Source organism: Haliotis rufescens, unplaced genomic scaffold, assembly GCF_023055435.1.
Source record: "Haliotis rufescens isolate VD_foot unplaced genomic scaffold, xgHalRufe1.0.p SCAF_22, whole genome shotgun sequence".
In the NCBI taxonomy this organism is placed as follows: domain Eukaryota; kingdom Metazoa; phylum Mollusca; class Gastropoda; order Lepetellida; family Haliotidae; genus Haliotis; species Haliotis rufescens.
Genome location: NW_025963913.1, coordinates 8,029,152 through 8,035,421, shown reverse-complemented (window position 1 = coordinate 8,035,421; position 6,270 = coordinate 8,029,152).

Here is a 6,270-nt window from a genome sequence, read left to right as displayed (position 1 = left end):
GTTATGTGCGAAAATACGACAAACCAATCAGAATGCGCGTATGATTTCAAGTTCTTCGTGAAAGAATCCCTCAGAAATATTTTTTTATTTTACATATGTCTTGCATCTAAAAATATACCCAAGACACAGTTAAATGTGTTCAATCATACTGTATAATTCCACATGTCTCGATGTGCTTTAAATTGCATCTGAAATATATATGATATATGGGGAAATAAATGTGAACAAATGCGCAACGAGTTGACAATTGTTTTAGGTATGCCCGTCTGCGCTAAGACGGAACCCGGTCGCAAAAATGGCCATGAGAGGGGCACGAGTCGCTATTCGGCTTGTCCCGGAATAACACGAGTTTGGTCACGAATGCATAGTACAGTGCACTCTCCTACCCAGAGTTCCATGCGGCCGGCAGCCAGCCAGCATAGTACCTCTGCCACAGGCCAGCGCCATGTGACGATTCGTCACATCTTTCACAGTCCATTCAAGATATTGCATATGCTTCTCATCCGTTTCATGTTTGACAAGTCTACACATTTTCATAAACAAATGTCAAAGAATGGTTAACTTTCATTGAGAAAGTATGCAAATACGTAAAAATCTACTTGTTTTTGCGTAGTTATCCTATGTTTACATTGGTTGTACGGCACCACGTGCTGTCATCGAAGCCCAACGGAGAGCTAGCGACACGGTCACTTTGATGCATAAATATATATTGTCATGCAACTCACTGTAGCAGTTGTAGTAGCATATCTATATAGTTATGCAAAACAATATGTAAAGCGCCCCAAAATACTTGCATTAGTCCGTTCTATACTGATTTCTGAAAAAGCGCGTTTGTTTACAAACAAGAGAAAAGTCCGGTCACGTGATATGCAAATTAGCCTTTGGCAGTGGTGTTATGCTGAGTCACCACTGCGACGTAGTGTGAGTACAGTGGTGTTATGCTGAGTCGGCCTACCTTTAGAACACAGTACCACAAACCTTAAAATCACGTGACAATAACCTATGACGTAATTTGTAGTATTTTGTTGCTAGTCACACCGGCGAAACAATATCCTGTGACGTCAGGGGGTAATCGAGTGTGCATAAGCTCCTCCCAGTGATCTATCATCTCCACACGCAATGTCATTGAATACGCCCAGCGGTGTTGAGGGTTTTGAATATATGTTTACTAAATATAGCCTGCGGCGGCGCATTTTATAGCAAGCGCTAGTTTACGAAAGCATTTTTATTTTTTATTTGTTTCGAGTCGAGTAAAAATGATGAAATGGTTTTGTGCCGAATACTTTGGCTACTGGAAACTGTCCTGGAACATTCACACAAGCCACTTTCACCGGCTACATTTTTTCAGTACTTATTCAAAAACTCACAGTTGTGTCGTCACTAGCCATGCTCATGCCTCCCTCGTTCCTTACTATTATCCACATCATCCTTACAGTGTTCCCTACCACACATTTCTGCCACAAAATCCACCCGACGAATTATTGAATACCATGTCATTCATGCGTACTCGCGAGTTCGACGTCTGACGCCTGACGCCGTTTTCAGTTCGCGCCATTCCTCGCCACTCGGTATCTTGTAGATTACGGAATGGGACGAGTGCCAAATGGCATCGGGATCATTCGTAAGTGTCCGTAGACTAAAGTCACGAGACACCATGCCTACCCGTAACCTTCGTAAGTGTCCGTCACCTATTCGACCCTTTTCGTTCAGTTCCGTAACGTCGTAGGCATGACTAGGTAAATTTGCATTTTGTTTCACAGTGTGGACGTAGCTCAGTCGATTAGCTGCCTGGCTAACAATCCGAAGGTCGCGAGTTCGCGCATGACGGATTCTCACAAAAACTGGTTGCTTGTCTTTGAGACATGTGACCTATGGCACTACACTGCGCCGGAGTGTGGATGCAAATATCAAAGGTCAAGTAAGACTACTTTACGTGTTTATAAACAAACATGGCGTCTCCCTTGTCATTCCCATCGGGAATCTGGATAAACTATGGGATAACTGCTATCATTATCAAAAGAAATCTAATTTACTGAAAATCAGTGTCTAACTGTGACGTATAAAAAGGCAATTTATAAGTTTGGGCAACTTTGGAGATATAAATTTCGAAACAATTTTGCGAGGGCACCAGGCCTAGGCTAGCGGTATCGGCAGCCATATCTGTGTTTGTAGTCCTCTGCGGCTTGAAACCTTTTCCACAAATTAAAACAGTTGGATTTGGCCGAAATATGTATGAGTTGTTACATTCTTTCATTTTGTCGCGCTGTGTGTACATCTGACTGCACTTCTTAACGTTATGACAGGACAGGCCGACTGTCAACTTCGTCTGAACGTGGCCGTGACGTCTCATAGATTTGACAAAAGGCAGTTACTCTAGCGGACAGGCCGATGGATTGCCGAGAAATGCAAGTAAAACCAATTGTTGTTTTGCGTATATGTGGCTTCGCCACTGTATAAGAAACAGATTTCAGTTGGAACTATATTGGCTACTGTCACTGTCCGACTGACACATCACTTACCCTGTGACGTAATAAATATTAATGAGCGCATTCCAGGAAAACTCGCAATGTTTCGGTAATGTTCGTGAGAGAGGGAAAAATGATTTTCAAGCACAGAATAAAGAATGAAATTATTATATATGATAAAGAGGTTATCACGCTTGTGTATTTGGGGATGGTAAATATCCTGTATTAGGAATAAACACTATGTATATAGGGGGGGGGGGGGGGGGGGGGGGGGGTGTCAAGCGTGGGAAGGCACGGCGTCGGCTGGCGAGCTGGTGAGGCAAGTTACTGTTTCTTCCCAGCCAGGAGGTGGTGAGGCGGGCTGCGGCGTTGATGATGAAGAGCGGCCTGACTGGGAGTTCACAGTCAACCAGGAAGTCCGAGAGATCCTGGTGGCTGTGAATCTGGTGTTTAAATCGTTCTTCACCCCAGTACTGCACCAGCAGCAAGGGTGGGTGTGGGCGGTTGCTGGGGTAAATCTTTCCGCTCTCATCCTGGTAGCAAGGGTTAGGGTGGACCTTGTGTTGCTCCAGAATGAGGTCTGCCCGCTGTGCAAGGTGGACACGGTGGTCGACCTCAACATCTTGATCCGGGACCGGGTCGGTCTGGACTTGGCTGGTGTTGAAGGAGGGGCTTGGTGGTGTGGCGGTCTGGGTTTCCGTGGTCTTGCAGGCTGGTGGTGATGGGAGGGGTTGAGAGTCGGGGGAGAAGATACTTCTCTCTTTCTCTTTTTCGTTCCATGGCCAGTCCCTTCTGGCGTGCGAAAGGGCTCCTCCCCTCTGGATTCGAGGGGAGCGAGTTCCAAAGCAGCTGTCGGGGGTGGTGGGAAGGCTCTCCTGTGTCTCCATGGGGGCGACTGGTGGAGCTTTTTTCACTGTGGGCGGCCTGGCCTTCTGTACCGGGCGTGGTGCAGCAGGGGTAGGGGCCGGGGTCTTCTTCTCCTTTGGCTTGGTCTTGGCCGGAGCTTTGACCAGAGGCCTTTTCCTTTGACCTAGGTCAAAGGAGATGGAGAGGGTGGAAGAGTTGGACTCCTGTACGAAGTCCGGAGGGAGTAGTCCCCAACCCTGTAAGCCAGCAAGGGCTCCAGGATGGCAACTAACTCCCTCGGTAAAGATAGAGCGATATCTCTCATGGTAGAGCATGGGTTGCGAGCAAGGAAGGACACGTCTGCGCTGAAAATAGCGTACGTTACCCTTATATGAGCGGGCCACTAACCACAGGGACATATATATGTCCCTCCTCTACAACCCATACTTTGAAGTCGAATAAAATTCAAAATACATCATGCACACTAATACACTTCACAGTTTTGAATAAGGTGGGGAATTCCCTGTTCTGTGATATCATCCATTGGCATTTTAGGCCAAGCAAAAGTACTAAAAATGACCTCTGAAAATTAGGTACTTCGTAAATGGCGCCATTTTTTACACATTACTAAATCACCACTCACCGCGTTATTTACAGCATGTTTTGAAATCTAAATTTCTGATATTTACTCCGAGAAATGAATTTCAAAAATAGCATATCAATGATCACGGGTATCTGTCCTTTATGAAATCACCAATGGTCATTCCAAAACGTCTCCGATAACCCTACAATCGTTTAGAATGTTTTGGAAAATACGCAAACACGAAAGCCGAATTGAACTTTTCGCCATATTGGATAGCGTTTACAAAATCACGTATCAGGTACACCGGTTATGAGACGCCTGTAACATCACGTATATGTCAAACTTAGCTGCGATACACACATCCTTAAATTCCTCATACATTTTAGAATCGAATGAACAATGGTCTTTGTCACCAATACGAAGTGGCTGGATGAAATCAAGCAAAATATTTTAGTTGTGAAAAAGAACGCTGCGCTCGAAAAACTGCACTTGTTTGAAATGTAAACAAAGCAAAATACAGATTTTACACAGTGTAGCATTTTCTCCTATTTTGAGCTATCCATTCGTCTATTCGTTCAAGATATTGGCTCAACATTTTCAGAATATGCATGGGAAGAGAATCGTAGGAAGAATTAGGGAATTTAAGATAGATACATTGACAATTTATGTTGAAAATATCAAATCATTGCAAAGTTACCGTCCTGTGTGACGCCATGACTGACGCAAAATCACGCACAATGACAACGGTATTTATCGGAATTTCTGACTAGTTCGGTTTGTTTCAATGAAAACAATAACAACAAATAACAGTACATAGATTGTCAGAATGTTTCTGATTACTTACATGTCACATTTATGTATATACGATCTCTGAATCAACGAAAGTCCTCTCGTAAAATCCCGCGTACTGTTGACAGTGAACACGCCATTTTGTAAAAGTCGGACACAGGTAATGATGTCATACGTCAACATTGTTGTACATATTTGGTAATTTCTTTGAGGTGAAGGTCCTTGAATGAGAGTGCACACGATCATTGTACCATGTTAAATTGTTTACAGTTTCAGTTATGATGTAGATTTTGCATATCTTTTATACATTTTTTCACACAATTAATTTGGACATTTGTCAATGTTCAAAATGATACCATACGTAAATATAGGCCACAACATGTATGAACGAACCTTTGATAATCTCCTGTTTGTTTGAACATTGTTTACATAAGATAGGTTTTCAGTGTCGAATACGATATTTCTTTCCTTTGGACAAGTGTAACAAGATGAAGTGCAAATGTTACTGCAGCATGTACGTATTTCTTGGGATGTGCAATAGTCAATATTATAAGTTCATATTAGCAATGTCCATGAATAGCCGTTTCATTTTATTTTATAACTAAAACTGAATATATTACTTTCACAAAATTGATAATATTTTTTCGGTAAAATATATGTACACATTTCAGAAAGAATTGTCTTGGTCTTGGAATTGTTTTTTTTATGTCGTTTGATACACGGAACATTGATATCTTACGATTCGCCAGGTGCGCGTTAGTCACAAACAATTTTCGAATTATTCCTCTCGTTTTGCATTATATAATCAATGGGTTAATTCTTTTATCAATATAGTGATCACAGGGTATTAAACTGTTTATACTTAATTTCTCCAGGAATTGTAAAATGTATAAAATCAAATCCATGCCAGGTACCCCGTTGCAAGGTTCAACCTTATACGATTATTCTGATAATTGTATACCAATAGAGCTTTCTTTGCATCTTTTATGGTGTAGACGACATGAAGAGAAATAATAACATAATAATGAACAAATATATGTCCAATATTGAATATAATTTTGGTTGTTTTGAAATATTCTCTCGGGTATTTCATTACGTAAATTGATGCCAAACAGGTGCGCGTCTTGTCCAATTAAGATACACGACAAACTATCTGATTGTTTACATATTCAAGACATTATTTACTTGGTGAAAGCAGTAATTTTAAGTTGTGTCGAAAAAGCGTCAAATTCCGTTTTACACATCGAGATTTTCCATACCATGAACGAAAATTATGCGAGATATATATTAATCAAAATATCAGTGTCGTCTTTCTCCGACGTTATCAAAGACATAAAACCAGCCATGACGTCAAAAGGAATGGTGTTATTTTTGGGGTATTTCATTACATTTGATGATAAGGCTAGTGATCCATTAATAATGGTGCAACATTATTCAAATTACACTTACACAATCAGGAGAATGTTGGAATCTAAGGAGAAAGTTATAGGTTAGATAGGGCCATCCATTTCTCTATTACCTCTTTTTTATGAAGTACGATTTGATCATTTCTTATGGGTTTTTTTAATAACTAAACGCATGCTGTTT